Source organism: Myotis lucifugus, unplaced genomic scaffold (genome assembly GCF_000147115.1).
Source record: "Myotis lucifugus unplaced genomic scaffold, Myoluc2.0 scaffold_5, whole genome shotgun sequence".
Taxonomy (NCBI): domain Eukaryota; kingdom Metazoa; phylum Chordata; class Mammalia; order Chiroptera; family Vespertilionidae; genus Myotis; species Myotis lucifugus.
In genome coordinates this window covers 18,346,263-18,361,111 of record NW_005871053.1, presented here as the reverse complement: position 1 = coordinate 18,361,111, position 14,849 = coordinate 18,346,263, and the positions used below count along the sequence as shown (strand labels likewise).

The 14,849-nt window shown below is 39.3% G+C and overlaps 1 protein-coding gene and 1 pseudogene across 1 annotated transcript in view; both read left to right on the top strand.

Moving 5' to 3' along the window:
• Positions 1-667, top strand: part of LOC102423639 — a 76,646-nt pseudogene extending 75,979 nt beyond the window's left edge.
• Positions 668-11,990: 11,323 nt separating this feature from the next.
• Positions 11,991-14,849, top strand: part of TANK (TRAF family member associated NFKB activator) — a 97,037-nt gene continuing 94,178 nt past the window's right edge. The window contains exon 1 of the mRNA XM_014446038.2: positions 11,991-12,008. The gene's annotated coding sequence lies outside the window, so the exon portion shown is untranslated. The remainder of the gene's footprint in view (positions 12,009-14,849) is intronic.

Sequence of the window (14,849 nt, the reverse complement as noted above, 5' to 3'; positions counted from 1 at the left end):
TATGGGTCACACTCTCACTGTCTCTCTTTCTGCCATCATCTAGGTTCTGCGTTCGCCGCACAAAGAACCCGGTGAAACCACAGAAATCGTCCCTGCTACAGAGCAGGAGTTACCACAGCCCCAGGCTGAAACAGGGTCTGGAACAGAACCGGACAGTGATGAATCAGTACCAGAACTCGAGGAACACCACACAGGCACCCACACAACAAGCCCAGCTGGCAGCAGCTGCTGAAATTGATAAACAACAAGTCAGTAAAGCAAAGAGAGCCAGTGTGAAAAGGCGGCACCGTAAACTGGGTCCTAACAGGTTTCAGAGGTTACTAGGAAATCTAAGAATATCCTCTTTATCATCACAAAACCAGATGTCTACAAGAGCCCTGTTTCAGATACCTCCATAATTTGGGGAAAAGCCAAAATGTAAGATTCATCTCAGCAAACACAGCTAGCAGCTGCTGAGAAATTCAAAGTTCAAGGTGAAGCTGTCACAACATTCAAGAAAACACACAGACTCCAACTATACAAGAGGAGAGTAAAGAGGAATGGGGTTGATTAAACAGGTGTGGAAGTTAAAGACATAGAGTTGGTCACATCACAAGCAAATGTGTTGAAAGCAAAGGCAGTCCAAGCCCTGAGGAACAACAATGACATTGTAAATATAACCATCTAGCCGAAACCAGTTTGGCTCAGTGGATGGGGCGTCGGCCTGCGGACTGAGGGGTCCCGAGTTCGATTCCGGTCAAGGGCATGTACCTGGGTTGCGGGCACATCCCCAGTGGGAGATGTGCAGGAGGCAGCTGGTCGATGTTTCTCTCTCATCGATGTTTCTAACTCTCTATCTCTCTCCCTTCCTCTCTGTAAAAATTCAATAAAATGTATTTTAAAAAAAATATAACCATCTAAAAATGAGGAGTGTGTGTGTGTGTGTGTGCTTCAAAAGAGTAACTGCAGCCCATCTACGGTGGCTCAATGGTTGAGCATTGACCTATGAACCATGAGGACATGGTTCAGTCGGGGCACATGTCCGGGTTGTGGGCTCAATCCCCAGTAGGGGGTATGCAGGAGGCAGCTGATCCATGATTCTCTCTCATCATTGATGTTTCTATCTCTCTCTCCCTCTCCCTTCCTCTCTGAAATCAATAAAAATATATTTTTAAAAAGAGTAACTGCAGCTTGGTTTGAAATTTGTACTCTATCATTAATAAACCTATGGCTTCTTGTGGGATGAGGGAAAAAAAAGAAATCAAGAACAAAGCAGAAATAGCACAGAAACACAGGCTGTTGGAGTTTGGTGATCATGCCAAAATTAGCAATACAGTAGATCAGAACTAAGTCTTTATTTGAGGAGCATGAACACAAAAGACCAGAGATAGGTGAATGCTAAGTAAAGTGCCTTAATTCAGAGTTTCTGGGAAAGAAGGCTGAAGAGACCTTAAATCTATCTCTCAGAAATCTTTTCCTTTGTCATCTCCAGCCTACAAAATAACTCCCATTTGCTCTGTCTATCCATTTGCCTGTCTGAAAAAACCACCTGAAAAGAATGATGAAAGTCTCTGAGACTAATTCTACACACCAAACTGGTCCAACCATATTGACTGAAGCAATACCTTGAGAAAACAAGTCCATAAATTAAGTCATATAATTGTCTATAGATAAAGCCTGAATCTAAATGTGCTTAAATTGTCTCAATAGTGAAATTACTGATATATACAGCACTATAAGTAGACTTGTTCCTGTTGCCTCTGATTTTCATCTGAAACCCCAGAGTAAAGAACAGTGTTAAGAGCTTACATTATCCATAAATTTGCTCAAGGGTTACCCAAAAAGGTAATCCAGAAACTCAATCCAGAGAGAGTAATCAAAGCAGATGACATTTTTCTCTAACCATCTCATTGCAGAATTTGGGAGAATATTCGCAAGCATATAATGCATCCAGCCAGGTGAGAGGGAGAGGAAGCCTGGATGTGTCTACTAAAGTTGGTTGGGTAGAAACTCAAGCAAGAGGCTGGCCTGGACCTACCTTTGAAGACAGAGCAAGGAAAGAGGTTCATTGCAAAAGTAGCCCACACTTCTACAATTGAGCAGAGAAATGTCACAGGTTTTCTGGTGGACACTAGAGGAGAGAATCGGGTCTAAGTCAAGGTCCCAAAACAAAGAGTCTGTGTAGGATATACTGTTGAAGCAGGGGCTGATGGGCAATAGTAAGAAATCAAAGATTACATTGTTCATGCCAGGGACAAGTCAAATGACTCACAAACAATTGGGATTATAGCTACACAGAGGCCTTCCAAGTCAGATTAACACTCCAGCAACAGATCTTCTGTCCCATACCTCTCCTTCATTCTCACAACCTTGCACCCATGTCTAGAAGACACAGAGTTTCTGTCTGCTGGTCCTGAAGGTCCTGGTTTTCTGGAAAGAGCAATAATCACCTGGGCATCTTTTTAAAATGCAGATTCATCAGATTCAGGTTGAGAAATGCAGAGGCAGGGCCCTAATAGTCTGTATTTCTGATGCTGCTGATGCTGCTGACCTGCCAACCACACTGAGGTAGCGAAGCCATAGTTGGTATCACAGTAAGATGGGGATTGAGGACTGTCAGAGTAAGTTAGAAGAGTGAAGAGGCCTACCATTCCTTCTTAATGCCTCTTTCCTCACTGTAGATTCTGAGTCCAAGAAAGGCCCACCCTGGAAAGAAAAAAATTAGTACTTATTTAGATGGAACAAGACTTTTTAAAGTGGTGATAAAAGAAATTAAGTTGCTTTCTGTTTTTCCCATGCCAAGTTCAGTTCATATAATGTTATGGGCTAAATTGTGTTTCACCAAAATCTTCCATTGAAGCTCTAACCCCTAATTCCTAAGAATGTGACTATATTTGCAGATAGGGCCTTAAAAAGGTGACTAAGTTAAGATGAAGTTATTAGGGTAAGCCCCAATCCAACCTGACTGGTGTCCTTATAAAAAGAAGAAACGTTGCCTGGCCGATGTGCTCAGTGGGTGAGCATCAACCTACAAACCAGGAGGTCGGGTTTCGATTCCAAAAGGGCAAATGCCCAGGTTGTGGGCCCGATCCCCAGTGTGGGGCGTGCAGGAGGCAACTGATCCATGATTCTCTCTCATCGTTGATGTTTCTATCTCTCTCTCCCTTTCCCTTCCTCTCTGAAATCAATAAAAATATTTTTTTAAAAAAAAGGAGAAATGTGGACACACAAATACATACCAGGGAGGCATGTCTGCACAGAGAGACCACCATGTGAAGAGGCAGCAGGAGAGCCGCCATCTGCAAGCAAAGGAGAAAGGTCTGAAACAGTCTCCTCCCCAGTGGTCCTCAGAGGAAACCACCTCTGCCAGCACCTTGATCTTGGTTTTCGGCAGAAAATAAATGTCTGTCATTTAAGCGACCTAGCCTGTGGTGCTTTGTCATGGCAACCCTAGGAAACTAATACATCTAATAAACCAGTTAATAGAGGGAACATTTCTTCTGCTTATTAACTTCAATGCTATATGTCGTATAGCTTCAGAAAACTTCTGCAGCATACCTCCATCACATTTAAAAATCAACCTAAGAAGTCAAGTTAGAATGCAATCAGTATCTTTTTAGGAAGCTTGCCATCTTGGTCTTCAAATCTTCCAATACAGAATGTCTGAAATATTATAGCCTCATACTGTATCTTATCACATGTCAGAAAAATAAATATTTTCCCCTTACATGAAATAAGTAAACTTTTCTCATTAACATCCGCATATGTTTAAACAGGAGGACTGTCTTCAAGGCTTTAGTCATGTTTCTATAGCTAGAAAAGAAGGGAATATTTGAGAGCTCAGTTTGATACCATTTGTTTAAAAGTTTCAAAGGGACTGGTGATTAAGATTCAGAGCTGCAGTTAAAGTCTTCTCCTCAGACCCTTGGTAGGATTTACCATCTTAAGAGTTTATGGGTGAATTGAAGTCCTGATAGACCTCATGCCCAACTACTTGCTCAATTACCTCCACATGAATGCTTTTCCCGCTCCTGAATATCAAGTTCTGTAAAAATGAACATCTCTCCTCCACTAACATGGTCCTGTTTTCTCTAAATCCTTCTTCCAGGTTCTAATGTGATTGGAAAGGTTCGACGAAATGACATCTTTGTGTGCAGCAGCTAGAATGGTGCCTGGCACCACAGTGACTCTCAGTCACTGGATTAAGGCTTCCCCTAATAAACCAACTTTCCAATCACACAATTAGAAACCCAGTAGCTTCTTCAACAACTTCCTTTCCTTGGTTTCCCTTATTTAATCCATCCCATGTTCTGCCAATTTTATAGTTAAAAAAAATTTATTCCTAACTGATCTCCCTGTCTCTAATCTCTCTCCTCTTCATCCAATTATAATGTTTTCTTCCTCTCTGTACCCCACAGAGTAGTTCAAAGTAATTTATTCTACTCAACTAGAGTTTTCAGCTATTAAATAACCATTTCCTCTGAAACCTCAGAAAGGTGTGTATATAGAAAAGGTGTCTCCTCCAGTTGACAGAAGCCAAACATAAAAGTGAAACGGGAAACCCCAAGAAATAACTATTTAATGTACTTCTATCTTCAAACATTCACCAGGCTCCAAAGCTCTCCCAGCTGTGGTGCCACTTTTTTTCCAGACCACGCCCCCACCTTTGGAAAGGAGCACCCAACTGGAGAAAATCTGCACCAGCATACCCCCTCCCTGCTGGGCCACCAACTGGACTAAAGCTGTGTTTCCTGTCTCGGCAGCTTTCTAACTAGCCGCCACTCCACTCTAGTTCATTTCATTCAAAGTTACACACTCAAGCCCCATGAAAAATTTCCCTGCTTTTAGAGGAAACTCAGGTCATGGGCCTAAACTAAGGAAGTGAATTTTTCACTCATTCTGATTATTATAAATTTTCTTCTTAAGAGAGACTGTGTCGTGTGGTAGAAAAAGCATGGGCTGCAGAGTTAGATAGGCCTCAATTCAAATCCTGGTTCCCCATTAGAAGCGGTGTGATCCTTCTCTCCTGTTTTCTCACCTATAGAATGAGAATTCAATCTACTTCCTAGTGTGGTTGAGATGACTCAGTAAGGTGATGTATTTGTATATAACAACTAGCATGATGCCTGGCACAATAAAGTTACTTGATAAATATGTCTCTTTATCTTCTTTATTAATTTAATTTCTCTCTCTAGTTTTCCAGCAATAGGTGTATAAATTCACATTATGATTTCACAGAGACAGTGAATAAAAATATACCAGGGAGTAAAGAACCATTACAAAAAACTTACATAGCCTCACCATGTGCTCAACATTTTATGTTTTACATATATTAATTTATTCATTCTATGCGCAAACTACTATAAGAGTTAGGCAAAGAACTATTCAAGAATGGAGTCAGGATTTGGAACCTAGGCAATATGGCTCTACCATCTGTGTGCCTAACCTTCTGATAGACTGCCTCTCAACACAGAGGTGATGTTTAATTCCTCTGATGTGCTACAAAGTGCTTGGTTCTTTGGCACCCTCTGCCCAGAGGTGATCAACCTAGAGCAGCAGTAGGCAAACTCATTAGTCAACAGAGCCAAAATATCAACAGTACAACGATTGAAATTTCTTTTGAGAGCCAAATTTTTTAAACTTAAACTATATAGGTAGGTACATTGTTATTAACTTAATTAGGGTACTCCTAAGCTGGCCTTTGCTAAAAACGTCCTCAATCTGATTGAAGTACGTTCACTGAGGTCGACCCCTTCCAACTCGTCTTGTATACTTGTTTCGTCTATCTCCTTTCGTTCATCCTCTCTATATGTCCAAACCATCTCAACATACCTAACCACTGAACAATGAGACTGCTGACTGACTGGCTCACTCAACTCGTGCATGAATCTCACATGCCTCCCCCGCGCTGTATCCCGAGGCCCGCCTGCGCCACGTCTCCCATCGCCCGACCAACCGACCGACCGACCGACACCCCCCCACTTCTTCTAACGCCACTTCTTCAAAATAGACTCACCCAGGCCGAAAACCGACTTCTGTGTATGGGCCACAAAGTCTCAAACGCACTGTACGTGCGCGCCCACACGTGGTATTTTGTGGAAGAGCCACACTCAAGGGGCCAAAGAGCCTCATGCGGCTCGTGAGCCACGGTTTGCCGACCACTGACCTAGAGCAACTGATAAATAAGTGGAGGACACGGGCAGTAGGTGTTCCTAGAGGGTTTTTTTTCCATTCAAACAATATTTAAAAATATGAAACCCAATGAAAAGTGATGAGACGGCATTTCCCCAGTAGAGTAATCAGAAAAAAGTTCTCCAATCACACCCCACTCAGCTTCCAAACCTTAACAGCATCCTCAAATTATAAAGTCAGAGCTGATTGAGTATTTTGGAGGCAGGTTCTCTAATGCCAGTGGAAATTTCTCAACACCACTAATCAGCTATTTCATATTGAGGAAATCTCTTTGATTCCTGCACTTCTAGCACTGCTTCAATTTCCCCCCCTCAAACAATAGCTTGTGATTTTACTTGAAACCCATGTTTATTGAATCTCTCATCATGTCTCTGGCATTCCCCAAATAGGATCAAATTAAAAGGAAACTTAACTGGTAAGCCAACCAATAAAGAACAGAAGGAATCTTGAAATCTCTCTGCGAACTTCAGCTACTCAGTCTTCCCAACCTCCCCCTGGAGTCAAGCTAAATGGTTTTCAAAGGTCAGAGCTTTTTGGAAGTCTGACTTATTAAAGTCACAGATAAACTCAGACTTTATGGATTATCTTTCTTGTCTCTCCCTCTTTTTTCTTCTCTCTAATTTCTCGCTGTTATTGCTGTGCATAAGCTCTCATTTTTTTTATCTCCTCATTTATAGAGAATTACAAGTATGAGCCATTAATCCTATTAATATTAGAAACTGAATCAGAACTAAATTACTGTATTGTGTGTGCTCACATAGAAAATTATTGATGACCTTAAGCATCTCACAGCAATTGCAATTTCATGAATTTGTAAATCCAAAAGATATATGTTTTAAGTAATGCAAATTTGTTTTCTACCATTTATAAATTCTGGATCTCTATGAGGGAACCAAGTAATTTCTGTTTTCTTTATTCTAATATCTGAACCACTTTTCTGGGTTTCTTAATATAGAAAGAAAATGTCTGTGAGACTCATTCTTTTGGCTGGTGGTTCTCATTAACCTTAGATAGGAGAAATCTCAGTACATAGATCAAAATAAAAGGGCCATTTGGCAATAAATTCAATGTATTGCTACCTTGACCACTAAAAGAGAAAGTAGAATGTGTAATGCCTGGAGCAGACCTTTCTATGGAGAGGTGCCTTCATTCCCTGATGAAATTCTGTCACTCATAGAAATTTTTTATGGAGCCTTAGATAGTTCACCTTGTACCCTGAAGAAAGTATCATGGATTTTTTATGAGACTTACTACGCTATACATAACAGATTGGAAAGGAAAAATTGAAGGATAAGTAAATCTGCAGAAACAAATTGTGTTCTGTCATCATCCTTAACTAATGGCATTGACTCTGCTCCAAGGCTGCCTGATTTTCCTAAATTGACATTTGAGAAATAGCAGCAAGTCTAGTTCCCTTTTCCATTTCTCAACAGAGGCCCCACTTCTGCATCACTCTCCTTTTCTTTTCCCATCCTCTGGCTGTCTCCAATTATATCATCTTTACATGCCCATCCTAATGCCAAACTGGTAGATATTGAACAGGGATTAAGATGGCACACTTTCAGTTCATTAACTTCTTCTCAGGTTGGAAGCTTTCAAAATTGGGCATAAGAAGGAATAAAAACTGGTAGGGTAAACATTTGAGTTTCTTTTCACCTCCTCTAAAAGTCCATGCGACCAGTGAATAAGGGACTCTGTGTTAGGTAAAGCGCACTATAATGAGCATCCCAGCTGCACTACAATAAAGTTGTCAAGAGTATGGACTCTGGAGACAGATGCCTGGGCTCCCACTTGCTAGCTACATGTACTTGGTTACGTTAATTAACTTCTTAATGCCTCAGTTTTATTTCTATAAAAGAGCACCTTCCTTATAGGGTACTTGTAAGGATTAAATGAAGAGGTACATGTGAAGTACTCACTAGTAGAATCATGCCAGGACCAGAGTAAATGCTGTATTAGTCATTATGATTTCACATGAGATGTTAATACCCTTTCAACATTCCCAAGAAGGGGTTGTTTATCTTATGCTTGATTTTCCCAAGAACAGGGAACTCATTAGCTCCCAGGGTGACTTACTATTATTTTTAATATTGGAATGTTGATCTCTCTGTGAGAGATCAACGTTTTCCTTTTAGTTCCTACTTACTAGTCGGAGGACCACGTTGGAGTGATATAAAAAAAGATAATTGATATTTGAATTGATATTTTTTCTCAATTTCTCTAAGTTAAACATCCTCCATTCCTACAATCACACACATATAATGTGGATAAGTATTTAATAACTACTTTGTCCATCGTTTTCTTAAAGAGTGGTATCCAGAAAGAGGGTCTGAAAGCACAGTTTCCCTCATTCTAGAGGAACTTCTAAGAATGGAGCTTCTAAGTTCATTTTGGAATTTTTTTTAACATCCCCATAACATTACCTCATGTAAAACTCTTAAGTCTTTTTTGTATGGCTACTACTAAATTGCATTTCAGCATCGCCTTTCCAGGCTAGTGCAATTTTTTTCTGTTTTTTTGTGGAATGGTGGGTGGTATGGCATGGTTGTAGGACGGTGTAGGGCAAGCATGTCAAACTCAAAGGTTAACACAGGCCAAATAAACAAGGGATGTGGCCCATGGGCCATGAGTTTGACATGCTTGGTGTAGTGTATATGGGAGTAGTAACTAGATAACCTTTTAATTACTCTTGTTAAATTTCATGCTGGCACCCACCTATAACTTGAGTTTCTTAAGATATTTTTGGATTTTAGTTCAATTAACCTTCCTTTCATCATACATTACTAAGTATCCTCTTTCTTTTGATAACCAAAAACATGAAGCCATCATACAATAAGGATGATAGAGTGCTGAGAAAACCAGGGTCTTACTTTTATTCCTAGTCTCAAAAATAATAGGCCTGAAGTACTTCTTAACTGCTCAGGATATCTGTGTACCTCACAGATTTGTTTTTGTTTTGTTGTTGTTGTTTTGAAGTTAAATCTTTATTGTTGAAAGTATTACATATGTCCCCTTCTCCCCCCCCTCCCCCCCCTATTGACCCCTTCTAGCCCGCCCCCTCCCATGCCCCAGGCCTTCACCATTCTATTGTCTTTGTCAATGGGTTACAAATATATGCATAAAAGTTCTTTGGTTGATCTCTTCCCATCCACCTACCCTCTCCTGCCTTCCCTCTGAGACTCAGCAGTCTGTTCCATGTTTCTATGTCTCTATCTATTTTGTTCATCAGTTTATTTTGTTCATTAGATTCCACATATGAGTACTCACAGATTTGTTTACCTATAAAGGTTAAAAAGCAAACTAAGGTTTTTAGAAAAATTTTACTTATAAAATTATAAAAATGAGCATAACGCCAAAAGGTTAGCCTAAAAAAATTATAGTGAACTTACTGAAACTATGGGGATATCTCAAACTTTAACCCTAGATCCTTTTTGCTTGTTCAGTTCCTGGATGTTCATGCTTCTCTTCATGAGTCACTCAGCTGAGAACCACCTCTCCCCCCACACAGCACCTTGCACATATCTCTGCTCTGCATCCCAGCCAGCAATTAAGAGCCCTGGCTTTCTTGCCCTCCACTGTCCCTAGGTAAGACTTTGCTTTCCAGGAATTCTTAGGGAGACCTTTCTCCCAGACCTGCCCTGAGAATCCTGCTGCTCATGGTAGTGATCTCTTCATCCTTTGATTAGCAACCCCTTGGCCATTCACCTCAGCTTAAATGGGAACCTGGCTTTTGCCTTCCATCCTCTCATTTGGGCTTGAAGCACCCCAAGTTCCCTCTTACTCTAGTCATTTGTACTAACCCTTGCCGATTGTGGCTTAGTGCCAGTTTGCTCCTTTCTCCCCTACAGGAATCTGCATTTCTATCTGCCCAGGTTATATCATTTATGACTCTGAGAGGAAAAAAAGGAGGGGAAGGGAATAGAAAAAGGAACCACTAGAAACAACAAAGATAAAAAGTTCCATCTGCCTCACATGTTTTGCCAAGAGCCAGAACTGCTCAGTGGCGTAGGTTTTAAATTCCATTCACTCAGACAGAATTTCCTCAAAAAGATCTCTAACTATAGCTTCTCTGTCTTGGCCTCAGGACCCTCTTACAAGCAGTGCCCTCCGGGTTGAGGCCAAATACCCAGGACTGGCCAGTTCCTCTGGAGCTTGGGCATCAGCCAAGCTCAGAGGCCAAAGCGAATGGAAGAGGAAAGGGGCACAGATGGAGAAATCAAAGGGGCATTTCCCAGTTAAGACGTCAGCACTGCTTTTTTAAAAAGAGTCTTGTTTTTAAGATCCTGTTCATTCAAAATGTAAATTCTTGAGAAGCATGCTTTCCTTCCACCAGTGGCTCACTTTTTTCTTTTTCTGCATCTGCAGTATTAGTTAGGTTTTATTTTTCCATTGCACACAAGAAAGCTTACTGTTTGATATCAGTAAGGTAGTTATAAAACACAAGGCGCTGAAGGAAATTAATTCTTCATTCTATGTCAGATGAGTAAATGGAACATGTTAAATCATAAGCCTATTCGTCATTTTAGATACTTTCAAAATGATTTCCTTTTTATAGAATAATTTCATCACGAGTAGAAATATCTCAGGCTTATTTAGCATCTAATTTAACAGAGGGCAGTGTTTTCAAGCGGACAGGCCACTAGACTGAGAATCAGAAGTTCTAAATTCTAAGCCTTTTACTGATGTGAGGAACTCTGGGTAAGGCCTCGAACTCCTTATCTGAAAAATGTAGGAACTGAACCAGGAGACTCTCAGTCTTTTTGTGGTTACAGTCTTTTCCCTAGTTAATAATTTGAGATGCTGACAGTATAGTACCGTAAAGAAAAGAAATGCACTCGGATTCAAAAGATTCAGATTTTAATCTGAGTTTTGCCTCTGACTTTCTTTGTGACTTTGAGCATTTGTCCTTTCCTGTTCCCTCATCTGAATAAAAAGGAAATAGAACAGATGGTGTCTAAGGACATTCCCAGCTCTAAAATTTTACAACAAAGAAAAATGTCAGTGGTGCCTGTGCTGCCTTCCGTTTGCATGTTTTACTCCAAATAGCCCGAGAAGCTGGAACACACACCCCTCCACATGCACCTTAGTTCCCAAGGAAAAAAGCTGTCGTAAGAGCCTCTTCGCTTCCCCTCTCTCCTAAGTACCTGAGGTCAGGCTCTGGGATCCAGCATAAACATTATTATTTCTAGGCTTCATCCAACTGACCCCTGTTGACCATAAAGCCAAGACAACTAGTCTTTGCCTTCTGCTTATAAACATACTACTTAGGGGAGAGAGTGACTTCTTAAAAGCAAAAAAAACCAACAACAACAAAAACACTATTTGTCAAATAAACTTGCTTTTTAAATTTTCTTACATATAAATCTGCTTAAACCTAAAATATTTGTGTTTATAATTTCTGGATTTCTCTTAAAATGCCCTAACTATTCAAGTAAAGTGTCTTTGCCTCAAAAGGAAGTCAGAGCGACAGTCACGGGTGGTTTACAGAACAATTTCTGGTGTCTTTGCTTCATTTCAATATGTTGCCATGATTGGCCGTTGATAGTTACAAATAAGGAAGTTTTCAAGTCAGGGGATTTCTCAGTGGAAGTTCCCAGTTCAACACAAGGGAGAGCTCAGGGAGGTTTGGGCAGCATTCTAGAGCCTGTGTATAAAGCTTTCAGACTCTGTAACTGCCCACATCTTTAAAGAGGAATAGTCTGTGGAGGAAGACTTGTAAGCTGAAGAAGAGGTGACCAAAAACTTCAGTCGTTCCTATTGATTCGCAACCTAAGCAAGGTGGCCAGGATGTCTTAAACTGAAGTGTGGCTGACTTGTTCTCCTCTTGCTTCTGCTAAGTGAGTAATTTATGACATGATTCAATAATACCTTTGTATTTATTGTCATAGTTAGAAATTTGACGTTTACAAAATAGGGTCCTTAGCTAAAACTAAAGGAAAATTTAAAATACTGTGATTTTTTTACAGTTTTCCCAACATTTAAAATAAAATTGATGTCTACTTGAAATGATCATTTTTTTTCGTTTATATCTGGAACATACACCTTCTCTGAGTGGTTTTTATAACAATGTAAGACTTAAAAGATATGTAGTTAGCATAAGTTAAGTTGTATATAGCTTACTAGGTTGGAAAGTACACTAATACTATATATATACTATAGTCATGTTTCTTTTGGGTTAAAATTTTAAAGATCAATTCCGGTCTCATCCAGTGTATTCATTCAAACATTAACTAAAGTTTATATTTTTCCATTTTCTAAGAAATACATGTTAATGAATATATCTTTACAATAAAGTATTAACCTCATGGAAAACTTTCCATTTCCTATCTTAAAACATTTAAACTTACATAATTAGCCGAAACTGGTTTGGCTCAGTGGATAGAGCGTCGGCCTGCGGACTGAAAGGTCCCAGGTTCTATTCCGGTCAAGGGCATGTACCTTGGTTGCGGGCACATCCCCAGTAGGAGATGTGCAGGAGGCAGCTGATCGATGTTTCTAACTCTCTATCTGTCTCCCTTCCTCTCTGTAAAAAAATCAATAAAATGTATTTTTTTAAAAAAACTTACATAATTAGAGTAATCTAGTCTTCTTCTATTACCAATTGACTTTTATGTTCAGAAACAAAGATGAATACTAAAGATAGTATTTTCTTAAGTATTTTCTTAATGATAAGCCTAGGAAATGTAGATAGTTCAAAAAGAGTAAACATCAAGAATCATTATCACTATTGTTATATTAATAGCTGCCATTTATTGAGTGTCTCCTGGAGGAAAACAATCACAAGATCTTCCAGTTCAAGGCAGAACCAGGGCTTAAACAGGATCTCATATCACTTTTTCCATGGCTCTCTGTTTCCACTGCCCTGCCTTCTTACAACATTAAAACAATATTTTGAGATGTCTTATCTGAACTGCAAAATGATGGGGGAGAAAGGAAGATGACCTAGCCAAGGGCCCAGAGCAGCCAAGTCATTCATTGAAGCTTAGAAGTTATTTCCAGGTCTCCCTTCTCTTCACTCGTCCACCCCATTTCCTCACTCCCTCCAGGGTGCACTTTTACCTGTTCACGGGCGCACACAGGTGTCTGTCTCCAGGCAGGAGGGATGTGGGCTGTATATCAAGTCCAACCTGACTGAGGTTCCTGCTAGCAACTGACCAGGGCCCTACAGGAATGTCCGGTTACTTCTTTTAAACACTTGTGACAATAAAAGAGATGGCCAACTGGAAGATTTAAAACAAATCTGTTAAATTCCTCCCAAAAAGTTCTGGTTGGAATTTCGTAAAACATACACTTATTTGATGAAAAGAATCATTCTTACAGTAGAGAACTTGCCTGTCTGCAAACATTCTTTCTCTCCATGTACTTAAGGCCTCAGAAAACATATAGGTCTTTGTTTATAGTAAACTGTATTTCAGCATGTTTTATTTTCTTTGTGTGGGGTGGTGATTTTAAAAAGTTCTTGATTTCATAATTTTATCTTGCATTTAGCCATTATATCAATCCTTTATTCTAAATTATTTTAGGTAACTTACATGTCATGTCTACATAGAAAAAATATAATTTCGTATCCTTTTTTTTTCTTCTCACCACATTGTCCAGAACTTCTAGAACAGTGTTTAATAACAGAAGAGATAGCAGCCAACCTTGTCTCATTCTGATCTCAGTGGGAATTTCCCTAGTGGTTAACATTAAGAATGACGTTGGCTGTTGGTTTGAAGTAAATAAGCTTGTTATAAAAACCAGATAACTACCAAATACATTTCTAACCCGAGTTTACTAAAGGTGTATCAAGACTTCATGTAAAACTATATTCAATGTCTTTTTTATATCATTAGAGACAACTGTATGGTTTCCTATATAGTTTTAAACTATATAGTACCGTGCTGTTACACAATACAATAATTTCATTTTTTTTAAATTCTGTGATATCAAAAATCATGTCCCCAGTAAAAGGGTAGATTTATAGTTATAAAATATATATATTTTTTGCTCTGGTTAAAATAATAAATTGATCAAAACCAACCAAACCAAACCTACACATTTCCTCATTTTCTCTTCAATCCACACTTCTTAGACGCCTCTCTCCTATTATTTTGGCTTCACAATTTAGTTCACAACTCAAACTAACAGAAAAGAATGAAAACAATGTGTCACAGCCAAAAAGCCCTCTCCCGGCAGAGCAACCAGATACTCAAACAAAGCAGCTGTTCCTGCATTTTCTGCAAAAAGCTTTCTCCCTATTATGACAGCGCCAGTTGCAGACCACAATTCAGTTACAACCGACAGTGGTATGCAAAATGTGTCCAAATTCACTGATCTTACCCCAATGTATGCTGAATAAGAAATGTCTGTAATTTACTGAGAAATTTTGCTTTCATGTTCTTAAACGAAATTAATTTGTATTTTTTATTTTCTGATTTAAAAAAATACCGTTTTACCATGCTTTCAAAAAGTTTAATGGGCTTTATTTGCTCTTTGAAATGTTTAACGAGCAAACCTTAACACTATTTATCCTTGGCACCCACTTTTGGTTGTTTTGTTCATGTGATTTTTTTTTTAATCAAATTTTTCAAATCTATTAGCATACATGGTATTCTCTTGTACTTTTTAAAAATCATCTCTATAACTATGTGGATAACCCTTTTTCATTACTTATTTTGACCATTTATGTTTTCTCT